Here is a 17,825-nt window from a genome sequence, read left to right as displayed (position 1 = left end):
TGAGAAATAAAATAGCAAGTATTTTATTTAAAAAACATGAGATAGCCATTTGAAAGTATCTGGTTTTCAAATATGGCAAGTAGCAACACGTAGCTACCACTGATTCATACCGTATGACTCAAATTCATGCTGAATATAAGGGTAAAGGTAGATTGTATGTAAGGGAGACACCCAAGTGATATACTGAGAATGTCTTCTTCATGTCAATAACTGTAAATGGTCTGCCATTTTTCCCTACTTGCAAGTTAACAAGTTAGTGTGTCACAGTTTCATGGATGTTGGCAGAAAACATGAGACTCCTGGATTAGTGTGGTATTGGCATTAGGATACAGATTTATGGAACAGAATAGAGAGTCCAGACATAAAGTCACACATATATGATCAATTGATTTTCAACCAAAGTGCTGAGTAATGGATAAAAAACAGATATTTGAACAAACTGTGCCATAACAACTGAATGTCTTTATTCAGAGAAAAAATAAACCTAGAGTGGTATCAGTGGGAAAGAGAGTAAGGACATTCAAATCTGCTCCTTCAGAACAGTAATGAAAACACTAGGAAAAAAAAGGTCAAAATCAACTTTTTTTCAGAACTCTGGAAATGAACTAGATTCTTAGAGTGTTTACTCAAGAAAAATAGCAGAATATTGGTAAGAAAGGTGAGCTCTATGGCATTTTAATTAGTCTTATTCCCATCTCCCCCTTTCCAGCTTCACAGTAGCTTTGGAAACCAACAGTTCTACAATCATGGTAGCTGTGGAAACCAGTGGCCTAGCAATCTCTAGAGGGAACATAAAGGGTTTCAATCTCCAAAAAACCAAATTCCTAGAAAACTGTCATTATCTGACAAGTAGGAAGTGCAAGCAAGGATAAAGGCTAAGGCAGAATTGTCAACTGCTGTCTGAGTGCTGAAGGCAGGCACCAACACATACACACAGAGCACTGTAGTAACAGTTAGGAGAATTACTAGTTCAAGGCATTTAAGGAAATCTCTAATTGTTAGTTGACCACTAAGCTAATTGAGCAGAGACTTCTGTGGGCACACAGGACAAAAAAATACAGACTTAACAGAATTAGTTCAGTAAAGTCATTAATAAAGAGCAACAAGAAAAAAAATGGGGAGGAGAAATCTAATTTCCAGAGTTGCCACATTATATTATTATTAAAGTCCAGTTCTCAATTAAAAATTTTTGATACATACAAAGAAATAGGAAAGTACAGCACATACCATTGAAAAAAGCAGTCAATACAAACAATCCCTGAGAAAACCAGACTTCAGACTTACTAGAAAAGATTTTCTGTAAGCTATTTTAGATATGTTCAACAAAAGGAGATCATATTTAAGGTACTAAAGGAAAGTATGAAGATAATATCTATCAAATTAAAGAATATCAATAAAGAGAGAATATTATTTAAAAAATAGAAATTATAGAGTTTAAAAGTACAAAAACAGAAATGCAAAATTCACTACAGAGGTCCAATAGCTGATTTGAAGTGGCAGAAAAAAGAATCAGTAAACTTGAAATTAAATATGATGAGACATTTGGGGAGAGAAGGACAGGTTTACTAATCCAGTCCAAAAATAGCTTGAGAAACTCAGGAAAGGAGATTGACTTGGAGTTCTTATGGTACAGAGATTTGGGCCAAGGGCAGGGTTCCCTTACATATGGGGTTTGAACTTCCCACTGGTGCTAAAGGAGATCACATCTGGGCTTTCTTATCAGCTTGCTCAGATATGAAGCAAAATGGGAAGCCAGAGAAGTGAGACCTAAAAACTGTCAACACAGATAAAATGATAGAGTCAGACTCTTTAATACACTTGTAATAGTTAAAAACTTCTTAGATCACGAACTGTGTGTTCAATAAAAGAACAAAAATTGATAGAGTTGACTTCAAGCTTAAACACTTTTGCTCTTCAAAAGAAACTTCTAAGAAAATGAAAAGTCAAGTCACAAACTAGGAGTCCTATATATACTTACTAGACCTGAATCCAAAATAAATACCTTTTATAAATCAATAACAAGACACAGAAAAGTAAAGAAATCGGTCAAAGTTTTAAATGATCACTTCACAGAAGAAGCTATACAAATTGTTAGTAATCACATGAAAATATACTCAACCTCATTTCTCATGAGTGAAATGAAAATTAACACAACAATGAGATAACTTTATCCATCCTTTACAATGGCTAAAATCAGAAAAACTCAATAGTAAGTATTGTAGAGGATGGAGAGGCACCAGTAGTCTCAAACATTGCTGAAAGGAATGTGAAATGACACAACCAATTTGGAAAACTGTTCGGGAATTCCTAATAAAATTAAACATATACCTATAGTATGACCCATCTTAGACTTTACCCAAGGGAAATTAAATCATATTTGCTCACAGAGACTTGCATAATAATGTTTATATTAAGTTTAATCCCCCTTGGAAACAAATGTCCATCAAGAGGTGAATTTGCAACTCAGTGTGGTTTATTCACTCAACGGAATACTATTCAGTAATAAAAATAAACTATTGACACACACAACAAAATGGATGAATCAAGAAAACATGCTGTTCAAAATAGGCAGGTATAAAAGAGTACATACTGAATGATTCCAGATATAAAAGAGTACATACTGAATGATTCCAGCTTGTCTGACATTTTAGAAAATACAAATCTAATACAGAATGAGAGTAAATAGATGGTTGCCTTGTCCTAGGACAGGAAAGAAGGTAGGTATTGTCTGTGAGAGGATACCAAAAAACTTTTCAATGAGATGAAATGTGGTGGTTACTCAGGTGCATGAATTGGTTACACCTCATCAAAATATTTACTGAAAATGTATCTGACCACATATAAATTGCACCTCATTAAAGTTATTAAAGATAACATGAACCTGTATAATACAATTTTCTTTTATTTTCTATAAAATATTACTGTTATTAATAAGAGAATAATAATACTAAATAAATGAATTTGAAAATATTTTATAATAGAATAATCAAGATATATCTTTTTATGAGATCAAAAGTAAGGCAAGATTACTATTGTGAATGAGGTAATTATAGTGTCCGCCTGAAGAATGCATTGCCAACAAAACAATCATTACTTTATAACAGAGGTGGCTTCATTGTACTGACAATTTCATGCTGTTGCTCAGAAACAGGAAATTTTATATCTTAAGTATTTAATAATTCTATTATATGTAATATTTGCCTTTCTGGGAAATATAAATGCTTGAAGACAGATTTAAACATTATCATCTGTTTCTTTCTAGGTTTTTAGGCCAAATAAAAATACACAGTATTAAAATGTAATTTCTCTTTAGCTTAGAAAGTTTGTTGAAAATACAACTATTTTATTGTGCATCCTGTTGGTATTAAATTTTTCTTCATTTTGCTGATGACTGGTAGGTAATTAATTTCACCAATAACTTATGCAAAAATTAAACAAAACATAAGTATTACTGTGGGAAGTATGCTTATCATTCTTAGAGAAATACAGTCATAAATCATCCATTCCTGGTCTCTAAGATAGTCTCAAAGATCTAAGATTTTGGTGCATCCTGCAGCCCTTTTATTCATATATTTATTTTCCTTTTTACTACCCACTTAACTCTTTACTAACTTTTGACAGTGATTCTGCTTTTGACAGTTAATAATGGAAGCTATTACATCAAAGCAATGTGAGCAGCATTAATTAATACTAAAAGCAAGCTCAAAGTAAAAGACAAAACTCTCTTCCAGTTTGATAGAGACAAACAGATCAGTGTTTAGAGTAGGAAACAAATTGTTTTTCTTCTCCTTCTTTGGTTTGCTAGGCTTGATCATGACCCAAAGGGACAAGTGCATTAGATATACCAACTTGCACTTGGCTCCATAAAATGCCGTTTTCAATTCTAGATTATGTGCTTAGTGAGAAATGCCTCCGCTCGTGAAGCTTGTGTGCCGTTGAATAAAGTCTACTTTGGGGGATAAATGCCATTGTTCTGTTTGGATAGAAAGCAATTTGCTGTACCTGAAGATCATACCATTATTAGAGAGAGGCATGAGCACCAGTGTGGGCATTCCAACTTCTCCTTTCCCCTGGGGACATGTTAGGTAATGTAATACACTCTTTGGCAATGAGTCTCTTGTCTATTTAGTGCATATTGCCAGACGTCAGACTTGCTCCAATATCTGGTAAAAATCATCTTCTTTTAGGAGAAGACTTAAGGACTATGAGGCAATGACTTATTACCTTAGCATCAAGTCAGTTGTACTGTCAACCTTCTCTTAAATGGTACCCCAGTCCTAATGCCCAACATGTGTTTTGTTGTCTGTTATCATTCCACCACCTTGCCTCTGAGGTCCAGTAACTTCGTTCTTTATGTATGCTTCTATGGCAGACCCTTCCAAATTAAAGGTCATATACATTTATTTTAGTTTTTCTCTTTGCACACAATGCCTAGCATTATTTTTGTAATACATATTGAACTACATAGCTGTTTACTGAAATACAGCCTTTTCTTTAGAACTTCTCATTGTTGTGCTGTCTCCATTGTTTTTTTAAGTCTAGAGACCTGTCCTGAAACCTAAACCTTTTTAATCCCTGGTATTAGCAATCAACTCTCATGTTTACCTAAGAATCTAGATTTTTTTCTATACTGTCCTTTTTTTGATAGTTCCTCATAAACCTCAGGACCTGCATAATCTCTTCTTTCTGTTCCACCTCTACCCCAGTAGATGTGCCCCTGTCCAGATTCTTATATCATTAATGATAGATCAAAGATATACTATGTGGTTCTTAGGAATAAATAAATATACTGCCTAGGAATAAAGAGTATGCTTTTAGAAAGAACACTGACTCAGGAAGCTCAGTGAACTAAATAATACCTTATTTGTTGTACCCTTTAGTTTCCTAAATTCTACTTCTCTAGAAGGTTAAGTATTTAAGCTTATGTTGTAGTACTTCATTTCAAGGCATTTATTTGAGCATATACTAGTTCAAAAAATCATTCATCTTTCAATAGGCAATTTAATAGCCTGAACAGGTTAACGTAACATAAACATTTTGATCACTTTTCCCCTTTCAAGGATGAATCCTCTGAAAGAGGGGACAAATATGCACTTATGAGGGATAAGACTATGCTTATTAGGCACAATATGTAGCACCTAATATGTGTTTCATAAATATTTTTTACACAAATAGAAACAGCCAACTCCTAACATAATTAATACATGAGAGTTTGTAAATCTTCAGTCATTTAATTTCTGAAATCTCTTGAACACTGTTAAGGATAACTACAGCCACCCTCTTTATTATTTTCAAAAAGAAAGGGTGACCTTTCAAGTCCTTAGGAAAGAAGTAAACTCATCTTCAGTGAAAAGAGCAGAGCACTGAAAATGAATTTGTATTTGTACAATATCAAACAGTCTATGCAACATTGATTTTTTTTAAAAACATGCATCATAAACTATTTCAGAAACTATTTCAGATGTGAGAATCCTTCTATCGCAATTTAAGGAATGGTGCCAGTTAGCATGTGATTTTTTTCACCATTTCCCCCACTTTTAAAACTACAAATTAGATTATTCAAATGTGCTCTCAAAGAGGTTACCCCTGGAAACCACTCTTAGGCTTCACCGGGTATAGAATAGCCTGGCTGCTGATTGGTTTTAGCCTCAGGGAATATCTCACCAAGGCACAGCAGTCTCCAATGACTACCAATTAGTTTCCCAGTGTGATGCTAGGTATTGCCTGTGGTCATTAATGCCATATTTGCTAAAGGGCTTCACTGTTTACTGATTGCCCTTTCCTTCATTCACAGTTAAGACAAGGAAGACAAACAATTGCAGGTTTAAAATTTAACTCTCAAAGTTCTCAAGTTTAAGATTTTTACATTCAAGACACTTTTCTTTTGGATATTCTACCCATTCAGTTATAGAATTGTAGAGCTCAGAACAGACTTTTTCTTCTTTTCTTTCTTTTACACAAATTTCTCCCTTCAGGTAGCATGATGGGAGAAATACTCTCCATTTTATTCACATCATTTAACTTTTCATTTTAATTACTTCTGAAATTAAATGTTTCAGTTAATATTTATTGAGTTTTGCTCTTACAGCTTTTGTTAATATCTCAAACATTAAAATTAAGAAAAATAATAAATTTTCTGATAAACATGAAATTCACAGTGCACTGGCATACTAGTTATTGGAACTTGGACAACTGGCTTTATAAATTGGTTGATGGATTATTCAACCCTATGGAATCATTTAATTGGTAAATGGCAAATTCAATCTAATTTTCTTAATACCTGAACTTCTATTTCAAAATTATAATGGGGGCTTCCCTGGTGGCCCAGTGGTTGAGAGTCTGCCTGCCGATGCAGGGGACGCGGGTTCGTGCCCCAGTCCGGGAGGATCCCACATGCCGTGGAGCAGCTGGACCCGTGAGCCATGGCCGCTGAGCCTGCACGTCCCGAGCCTGTGCTCCGCAACGGGAGAGGCCACAACAGTGAGAGGCCCGCGTACCGCAAAAAAAAATAAGAAAATAAAAATAATAATGTCAGTCAACAAAATAACATAGTAACAGTTATTTTTATGGGTTCCTTAACTTAGAATATGATACAATTTTAGCGATTAGAATGACTGACATTTCTATACTTTAGATGGGGCTAAGGAGGAAAAGAAGCTACAAACCATTTTTAAAGGAACTAAATATAGTTGGCAATAACCAGCAATAATAATTGATTGTACATTTATCAGACAACCTGTAGATTCATTCATACACCAAAATACTTGTAACTTTTAGAGCTCAGCAATGTAAATATTTGTAAATTCAGGCAATAGTATGGATTTGGGAACTATACAAGGGGCATGCCCCTACTAAAGCTGTATCATAAAGGCTGGCTATCTCTGGATTACTATATTGTGTTTAATATGGATGATATTTTATGCACTTATTTTTAATAAACAACTTACTGCTTGATCCTGCCCCATTATTCAAATAGTAGTTATATTTCTATACTTTGCTTTCTCAAGTTTCCTTACATAGTAATTTAGATAGAGTTAGTCTTGGTCTATCAGTTCTACCAAGTTGATAGATTAATAATGATAAAACACTGGTAATTATGGAGATCAGTTACTATGTCATAGGCACTCTGCTAAGCCTTTAACATGCACTATTTCATTTTATCGTCACATCAAACAGAAATTATTACCATCATGTATAAGAAAGCTGAAGGGGTCATATAATTGTCCTAAATTCATATAATCATGAAAAGACTGTGTCAGAATGGTAACACAGCCAGTTTAGATTCCAGAGTCCCAACTTTTAAACATTCTGCACTATTGCTCCTAGTTCTGGTAGAATAAATATTGATTTGCAAAGTAGTCAGACTAACATTTTCACAAACCATTGAATCTCGGGATTGGAGAGGACCTTGAAGATCCTCCAATCTAATGTCTAATTAACTTTCTTTGTGATCACAACAATGTTGTCACCCAACTCTCAAACAACTTTCCATCAAAGGCCTCACTAGCTCCAAGTGTGGCCCATTCAGTGGAGAAATAGTTGAACTGCTTGAAAGTTATTTCTCAGAATGTGTTTTTGGCCTACTTGTATCTCTCTTCAAAGTATTCTAGTTCCCCCTCCTTGAACTCTGAGTCAGGGTTTCTCTCATCTCAGACTCAACATTCATTGAATATCTGCAATGCACTAGGTAAGTGTTTTATTAAATATATGTTACCTCATTTATTCCTAACCATAATTGTATGAAGTAAATATTTTTTCTTTAAAAAGGCTAAGAGAAATTGAATAATTGGCCAATAGTTGTAGAACAAATAAATGGTGGACCTCAGAGAGTACATATGTCTTCTGACTCCAAATCCATTTACCCTAGAGAATCATTCTTACAAATTTATAACTTAATAAATTTTGATTCACAATAGGTATAATTATAACTCCCATTCATTTTCTATTTCTATATTCTGCTATGTTTTAGCATTAATTTTAGGAACTCAAATATTTTCCTTGTTCTACCAACTTGGCTTTATATTCTGCTTTATGTTTGCAAATAACTTAAGCTAGCCCCTACTCCTAGACTGAAATATGACCATTCAAAGAAATTCTCCAGTCAAATTGATTTCTCTCTTCCTTATCTTCAAAAGTAAAACCCTGCGCTTCCCTGGTTCGTGCCCCAGTCCGGGAAGATCCCACATGCCGCGGAGTGGCTGGGCCCGTGAGCCATGGCCGCTGAGCCTGCGTGTCCGGAGCCTGTGCTCCGCAACAGGAGAGGCCACACCAGTGAGAGGCCCGAGTACCGCAAAAAAAAAAAAAAAAAAAAAAGTAAAACACATACTAAGGGAATAACTAGGAAAAGATTTATACAGAATAACCTCTAAATATGATATATTCACCCTGAACTAGAAGGACACTGTGAAGACAAAGCAAACATCAAATTAGGAAATATTTTAAATACATAATTTAGAGGGGAAATATTTCCAGTCTAACTATTTATATCACAGTAATTATGTTGCCTTGGAAACATCTTTAACCTGCTTATTTAAACTAATATCATTTGCCAATTGCCCATGTATATATTTTATGCATAGGGGAATTACCTATTTTAACTCAAAAAAAGAAACATGAAACATTATGAAATTTTAACCAATATTAATTTTATGCATTATAATTATTTTATAATTCTTAAATGTGAGCTAACTTAGATAAAATGTTTTTATTAGTTTATAATTTCCTTTATCAAAATCTTGTTTCAGAAAAGGGTAATGTAATCTGATTTTTGGCATTGGCATCAACACATTACATGTTAAAGTTTTTAAAATCCTTTTCTCACAACATGTAGGTATAGCTCTCATGCAAGGAGATACAACATCTGACTCACTCAGATTCTCCATCCATATATCTTGAGGCCAAAAAATTAGAAATAATTGTTAGATTCAAGCCATGTAATTAGACAGCATAACATCTAAGATACTTTTTTGTCAGTTTTCTAAAAAAGAATTTTAGTAAGTGATACATTACACCATAAAAATTCTCCTTCAATAGGCCTCTTAATGATGATAAATAAAGAACTTATGCAAATCCAAGCAATTAATCCTTCTGAAGCATTCCAATGAAATCACTAATAAGGCACCCAGGAGGGAAATACACACATAAATTATTCTTTTGTGAATTCAAGCTTGGGACTGCCATATTTTTTTTCTCTACCCTTAAGAACAGTTAGTTTCAGTAGTAATTACATTCCTTTAAGCTTTTATTTAAATTAAAGTGTGGATTTGAAAGACATGTGTAAAATAAAATCATATTGCATATGTTAACAAAATAAATATAAAGTTATTTTAGATATTTCATTGAGCGTTTTCTTAATCTTCTTAGAATTTTTCTTTGAGGAAGTGCCTAAGATGTCATATTCTTAATAAAAATGGAATTTATAGATATACAACTACAAGTAAATATTTGAAACCTAAAAAACAATAACGAGTACAATGCACATGAAAATCAAAAGTACTATGACTACATTAAAAGGACCATCCATGATAAGTATACACAACCTCATGGAAATGGCAAGTTATACTCCCAGCTGACCTTTAATTTATTCACCATGTTAAGAATGTACCATTAAATAACCCCCAATGTTGCCTTCCAGTGAGGAAGCTGTGTTAGGCAAAGAAAACAGAAAACACATTACTAGATACTGCAACAGATATGAATGTTACAATATTCATTATATACCTAATATGACAAGTTCATAAAGGACATAGTTCTTGGGTCTAAACTTTGGAAGTACAAGTGTCATGTATTCTTGTTAAAACATGGATCCTTAGTGGAAGCACAATAACCTAATCATAGATATGTTCTCAATACCTATTTTGAAAGAAAGAAATAAAATAATATTTTATAAGTTATGATAGCATAAAAAATTATTCAATTAGAAGTGAGTCTTAAGAGGACTTGCTGTGTATTAAACAAAAATAAGAATAGAGCTACCATATGATCCTGCAATCCCACTCCTGGGCATATATCTAGAGAAAACCATAATTTGAAAAGATACATACACCCCAATGTTCATAGCGGCACTATTTACAACAGCCAAGACATGGAATCAACCTAAATGTCCATTGACAAATGAATGGATAAAGAAGATCTGAGATATATATATATATATATATATATATAAAAATCTACAGTGGAATATTACTCAGTCATAAAAAAGAATGAAATAATTCCATCAGCAGCAACATGGATGGACCTAGAGATTATCATACTAAGTGAAGTAAGCCAAAGACAAATATCATATGACATTGCTTACATGTGAAATCTAAAAAAATGATACAAATGAACTTATGTACAAAACAGAAATAGACCCACAGACATAGAAAAGAAAGTCATGGTTACCATAGGGGAAATGGGGGCAGGGGATAAATTAGGAGTTTGGGATTAACATATACACACTACTATATATAAAATAGATAACCAACAAGGACCTACTGTATAGCACAGAGAACTATATTCAATATTTTCTAATAACCTATAAGAGAAAAGAATCTGAAAAAGAATAGGTAGATGTATATGTATAACTGAATCACTTTGCTATATACCTGAAACTAACACAACATTGTAAATCAACTATACTTCCATAAAAAAAAATGCAAAAAAAGAATGATGAGCCATGTATACTGAAGATTATAAATAAAATTAGAAACCTCCTTTAAATATTCAGGCAGTGAAAAACAGGTTACTATTAGAGAAACAAAAATCTAGCTGATGACAATAGGGCAATCTCTAGAGAGTTTCAAGCTGAAAAGATTGTGATTCAATAATTGTCTACCCAACAGAGCTGCCATTCATAAACAAATTTATAGAAAATATACCACCCATGTGCCTTTTCTTGAGAGTAAAATCAAAAACTCAAATTAAAAAAAAAAAAAACAAGATAAAAGGAAATCAACAGTGAAGGCTTTCTTAATTTTATCATGGTTAAGATAATAAATGTTTCTTTAATAATAAATGATACATAGTATATTGATAGTACTCATCAGGAGATTAACAACCACAAATTTTGTCAATAAAAATATAGAAAATGGAGCGAAAAAAATAAATGGTAATAATGGTGCTCAATTTCTGCTTTCTATGCCCAGTGAGGGCATGAGTCTTTTCTCACTGGATTGTCCTTGCATTTCCACTATCCAGTATAATGCCCGGCACAGAGTAGACTCTTAAGCTGTATCTGTTGAGTGAATCACCTTGGTGTGAGAGATAAGGAGTTAATACTGCTTCATTCTTGACATTGCTAATTTTGGAAATATGTATATGAATATACATAATACTTAAAGGTACATATTATGGTGGATCAGAATAACCCTTTGTTTTTGCAAGCTTCATTTTAAGACACTCTTAATTAGAAGTCTGAGATGAGGCAGGGCTTGAGGTGCTATGATTAGGGCACTGACAAAAATACTGTTTAGACAGCCAGGATCTTGTTAGTTTTCCAGAATTAAGGAGGAAAGAGAAGGGAAGGATTCCATGGGGGAACCCTGAACCTCCTGAAATACACTGTGATTGAGATGGCAGAAGTCTCTCTCTGAAAAGAATGACTGCATGAGTGGCTGTGAGAACTGCGAGGGCTGGACTCCAGGCACCATAGCCCAGAGGACCTCAGGATGGAATTGTCATGGAGAAACTGGAACTCCCAATAGTGCCTGATGACCTTAAATATATCTGTTTTGGACTGTGTAAGGAGTTATTGTGCCTGCGATCACCAGAAGCTATAAACTAGGGCTTTACACATTATTTTTATTGGTAAAATATTTTATACCAATCTTACAGAGTGGGCACTCAAAGTGGAATAGACATGTAAGTAAATGTTTCTGTGCTTATAACTACTGTGCATGCACAATATTATAGATTATTGCATTTTTATTTACATTTTTCTTATATTCTAAAAACATATTATGAAACATGTATTCAATTACAATAAATATTTTTATTTTCTTGTCTAATTTCCATCATATCTAAAAATTACAAAATATGGAAGTATTTGTGCTATAATAAAGTTGAAGGAAAGGTTATAATATTTGTTGAAATACTATGTGTTTTGAATAGAGAATATTTACTTGTTCAAGTTTTCTCTGCCTCTTTGGTGTTTGTTCTCTCTCCCTCACTCTTTCTCTCTCCCTCCTTCCCCATCTCTTTCTTTCCTTCTCCTATCTTTTCTCTCTTCCTTTCCTTTCCTCCTTCTCTTTTTCTGAGTAACATAAGACAGCTATCCCCAATGTCCCATATCCATTTTCTTATAAAACTGAAGTTAAAATATCTCTAACATGGCCTAAAGTACAACACTGTCACACATGTATACCTATTCTTGGTATAAATCTAAAAGACATGCTACTAAAATAATCAAACCCCAATAACTGAGAGTAAATTTTAGAAAGCACTACTTCGTTTTGATTAGAAATATTAACAGAATGTGCTTGGTAACACCTGTAAAAAAAGAGATTAGCAATACTCATTATCCAAACAAATTAAATTTGGAATTTAGAATTTTATTCTGCATTCAGTTGGAAATGTTCTATCAAGTTCAAGACAGCAAAAACAACTGAGAAAGTAGATGTGAAGTAATACTTTTCTCATATCATCAAACACAGACATAAATAATAATAATAAACAACAAATAAACCAACTAACCAACAAACAAAAAATACTAGAAAATCACAAAAGTGAAGATTAGGACAACCAAAACATTGGTAAATCAAAATTTTATAACTCATGTATTTATAAAAATCTGCATATGCATTTGATGGCAACTGTAAATTATGATAAATGTCATTTTATAATGGATTTACCAGTTTCACCATAATCTTGGGCATTGTGTTGAAACATAGATTTGTATTAAATAATATTGTTTTTAATTAAGCAGTTCACTTGATTTTCCAGTCCAAAAGACTATAGATACTTTCATTCATTGACATTTATTTTTAATTTTTTTAATTAAAAAAATGTGTTGAGGTATAGTTGACTCATTTAACATTTATTGATTGCCTTTCTTGTATAAGGTATTGTACTAGATGCTTATATATATCAGGGTTCTTAAGTTGGGCATTATGGACATCTGGGGCCTGATAATTCTTTAATTCTTTGTTGTGTGTATTAGTTAGGATTCTCCAGAAACTAATAGTATGAAGGGGTGTGTGTGTGTGTGTGTGTGTGCATGAAATCTGCAGGGTGAGTCGACAAGCTGGAGATCCAGGAGAGCTGATAGTGTGTATTTTCAGACCAAAGGATGGCAAGAAGAATCAACATTTTAGTGCAAGTTCAAAGGCAGGAGAAAGCTAGTGGCCCAGTTTGAAGGCAGGCAGGCAGGCAGGCAGGCAGGAGGAATTCTCTCTTACTGGAGGAGGATCAGGCCTAGAGGTTCTAGTTAGGCCTTTAACTGACTGGATTAAAGCCACACATCTTAGGGAGGGTTTTACTTAGTTCACCAATTTAAATGTTAATCTCATCCCAAAACACATCACAGATTAATATTTGACCAAATATCTGGGTACCCTGTGGCCCAGTCAAGTTGACACATAATATTTAATATTATTGCAGAAGCTAGTCTTGTGCATTGGAGGATGTTTAGCAGCATCTCTAGCCTCTAAACACTAGATACTAATAGCACTCCTCTTATTCAGTTGTGACAACGAAACAACGGCAATAACAAAGTGTTTCTAAGCATTGCAAATGTCCTCTAGGTGAAAAAAAATATCTGGTTGATAGCCACTCTCACACATTATCATCTTTAATATTCACAACAAATTTTCTAGGAAGATAATATTATTATCATTATATAAATGAGAAACTGAGGCTCAGAATAATTAGGTAATGTGCCTAATGTTGCAAAGCTAATACAGTTATGAAACCAGTATTTAAATTCATGTCTGTCTGACTCCAGACTGCATTCTATTTTTAGTACTTCAGGCTATCCAACTGGCAGCTGAAAGCTGAACTGGAAGCTCAAGAGACAGATTGGCCAAGAAATATAGGTTATGAGTCAATATAGCATACAGAAAATAGTTGAATCCATAGTTGTGGAAGATAAATTTCATTCACTTAGGAGAAGCAATATAATTATTAGCCTCAAGAGGAAGGAAAACTTTCTGAGGGAAAATATGGAATCTTATAATTCCCCATGGATTTGGTGGTCCATATAAGCCAACCTAATTGAGCTGAATCAAAACATCATTGTGGTGATATTTATGAGTTATTGAGTCTCTTCTCAAGAGACTTCTTCCCCTTCTACTGTGAAATATTCACAATAAAATTATTTCCTCCAGAAGGCATGTGTGTTTATGTGTGTGTTAAAATTTATTAACACATGACTACAAATTAATATATTGGACTAATAAAATATTACCTAATAAAAAACAGAGGTTTGAGATGAAAAGAATATGAAATAAGTAAATTTAGATGTGCATAATAAACATAGGATGAGCTGTTCTGGGGAGAGAAAAAAGTAAGCATAAAAAAGCTATCTCCATTCTAAACAAAAGTAAGCAAAATGGATGAGATTCTATGATTTTGTAATATCCTGGCTTATTCCCACAAAATTAGGATAAATAAGAGAACTGTCTAGGGTTTTGCTTATAATCTGTGGTAACTATCCTCCAAGATGATTTTCAGTTACTTTTGCCTTATAGTATCCATTTCCTTGTGTAGTTCTCTCCCACACTGAATAGAATTGACTTGTCGAACAAAAAGGATATTCCAGGAATGACAGAGTATGACTTCTGAATCTAGGTCTTTAAGGTGATTGTGCCTTCCTCCATGGCTTCTGTTGGATGACTCACTGAGGAAACCAGCTACACTAAGGAAAGGTCAACATAATGAGGAACTTGAGGTTTCCTGCCAACAGTTAGCACTAATTTGCCAGGCAAGTAAGTGAGCCATACAGGAAGCAGATATACCAGCTCAGGTTAAGCCTTCATATGACTGCAGCCATGCCAACATCTTAACTGAACCCTCACGAGAAACTCTGAGCTAGAACTACTTAGCTAAACTATTCTTAAATTTGTGACACTGAGAAACCGTGAAATGATAAATATTTATTGTCCTTTTAAATGACTAAATTTTGAGGTATAATAATTTGTTAGGCAGCAATAAATGAATAGAACACCCATTTAGAAGTAGGCTAGGATAGAGAGAGACATCGAAAATATTTAAGTAGTCATATTTTTACTTGGTCTATCTTCACCATAAATATGCAAACTAAGATTTCAAGATTGAAACACAAAGGCTACCATAGAGTTGATTTCTAAAGCATTTTTCATTGAACCTATGTATGATTCCACTAAGGGTATAAGTTAAAGGAGCCCAAATATAGGAAAAGATTGACATAATATATTTGAAAATAAAATAAATATACTAAACCCTCCCAATCCTTCATGCTTTCTCAATAGGGAGACAAACCATTAGAGTGTGGGGGAAAAATGCTTCCAAAAAAATTCTCCAATTGGAAAATTCTAAAATGCCTTTTAGCTAGTTTAAATATGCTTGAACATCAAAATCAGTTCACATAAAACTAGACTAAATCTATAAAAGTCAGCCAGAATTCAGAGCATCATGTAATTTGTGTACTACAATCAATTGAACCTATTGATGACTAGTAAACACTAGATGGGGTATTATGCAAGAGTTCAAAAACTGATTAAAAAGTTCAAAATGATTTCCCAAAGAAAGGCATTGACTTTATTGCTATTGATTTAACCTGAAGCAGTCCATATGTAAACACTACTGTATTTGCAACTTATAAAATAATCAGCTTAAAATGAAAAATTAAAGTACACTGATCAATTGCTCAAGAAATTTAAGTTTTATGAAAGAGTTATAACAAACCCAGTGAAACTATACACGTATGTAATTTTAGAAGTCAAATTATATTTTAAGCTATATGTCACTTTGTCTACAGCTATTATAAATGATGGTAACTTAATGATAACCTTTGAAAGGCATTTATTTGTAATGATTTAAAAATATGTTTCAACAAGGGATGCCAACAGTGGATGCCAATTGATTCATTCCCCAACCAGATTTTCACTCTCATCTTAAGTGTTATGACATCTTTAGCTCTTTAAAGACAAATCAGTATGGGCCTTTCAGGAAGATGCAATTACTGTACTCACTTCTGGTTTAAGATTTGTGAGGTACATTACTTTGTAGGTAGTCCAAATTTTTACTGAAATATCCCCAATGATGCATATTAAAAAAACAAAATCAATACTCTTTAATAAAAACATGACATTTAAATGAACTTTGCAAGAGTCTGAGAAGAATTTTCACTAACTAAAACGCGGTTCTCAATGTGTGGTCTCTGAACCAGCAGCACAAGCATCACCTGGGCATCTGTTATCAATGTAAACTGCTGAACCCCAATTTAGACATACAGAATGTGAAACTTTGTAGGTAGAGCTCAGCAATTTTTCTTTTAATAAGTCCTCCATGGGATTCAGATGCATGGTAAAGATTGAGGACCAACTAGAAAGTAGAAGAAACTGGACTAATAAACACAATCAGAACTACACATGCTTATTGGCAAAGACAACATCTCACACTCAAAAATAAGTAGGAAGAGGTTTGGGCTCAGATCCACTAACCACTCCTAATTCAGAAATACAGACTCTGTTACTCCAACCACAATCAAAACAAAAACAAAAAACGTATCTACTCTTCTAGTACATGACACTACCTTCTGAGACTGCCAAAATTCTGTCCTCGCATGTTTCCAAAAATTATGTTTCTTACTATAAGCATTCAGAGAGTAAATTATTAACACACAGTGTTAGTGCAATACATTATAGACATATATTGATGCCAATAACTCTGGAAGTAATAGATCCTGATAATGGCAGTTTTTATTTGTGTTCATTTGGGAGCAACAACTAATAATATGGAATTAATACTGTGACTTTCTCACAGTCTAAAAATGTGGTATTAAGAGTAGAGGCCAATCTAATCTCTTACATTCCAAAGACTCACACAAGCTGAAGAAAATTTTCTTAAAACAAAACAAAGCTCTCTGTTACACCATGAAACAATCTAACAAAATTAATCAAATTTTAGTATTTCAACCTTAACCTGATTTTTCCCGCAAGTACATTCAACTGGACACCTCATTATCTTTATTCTCAATACCCCAAAATATCTTCAAGGCCCCTTCCCTGTGTTCCTATAAAGGGGTCTTTCCCTTACCACACTTTGTTCTTTGCCATTTAGTTATCTCTATTTTCTTTTACAACACTTAAAAGAGTGTGATATTCATTTTTATGTGTTTTATTATTTAATATGTATATTTTCCTCCCATAGTTTCTTCAGAACAGTGGCCATGTCCTTTTTCTTTACATTGAATGTCTAGAAACTAGATTAGTGCCTGAGATGTTGTAGACACAATAAACATGGGTGGAATGAAGGAATAAATGAAATGGATAAATGCTTGGCTGTCTGTCTCACTTTTCATTGGGTTCTTCTGAACTATTGTATCAGACACATGGTGGGCGTGTAACAACTATTTGCTCAATTAAAAAATTTGCTAATTTATTGAAACTACTTTTCCCAGCCTTAGCTTTGCCTTTAAATTAAAAAGTTAAAGTTACAGATATTTTATGATTTATGTGTATTCAAATAAAGTTTTTCCCCTTTATGTGATTTCTTGCCATAATTCTGATCTGACACAAGTTTCACATTTCTGCTTTTCTATAAGCCTTGAAGTATCCCTGATTAACTCCCAGAGCAGGAGTCTCTGATAGCAAACATAGATAAAAGAGAAATTATCATAAAATTTAAAATGTTTCCTTAGATTTTTT

General features: G+C 33.5%; 1 protein-coding gene across 14 annotated transcripts in view; it reads right to left on the bottom strand.

Annotated features, from left to right (window-relative positions):
• MGAT4C (MGAT4 family member C) overlaps nucleotides 1-17,825 on the bottom strand; it is a 1,054,150-nt gene that overhangs the window by 400,134 nt on the left and 636,191 nt on the right. The gene's annotated exons all lie outside the window — the stretch shown is intronic.

Source organism: Stenella coeruleoalba (assembly GCF_951394435.1).
Source record: "Stenella coeruleoalba genome assembly, chromosome: 11".
Taxonomy (NCBI): Eukaryota; Metazoa; Chordata; class Mammalia; order Artiodactyla; family Delphinidae; genus Stenella; species Stenella coeruleoalba.
This window is presented reverse-complemented; position numbering and strand designations above follow the sequence as displayed.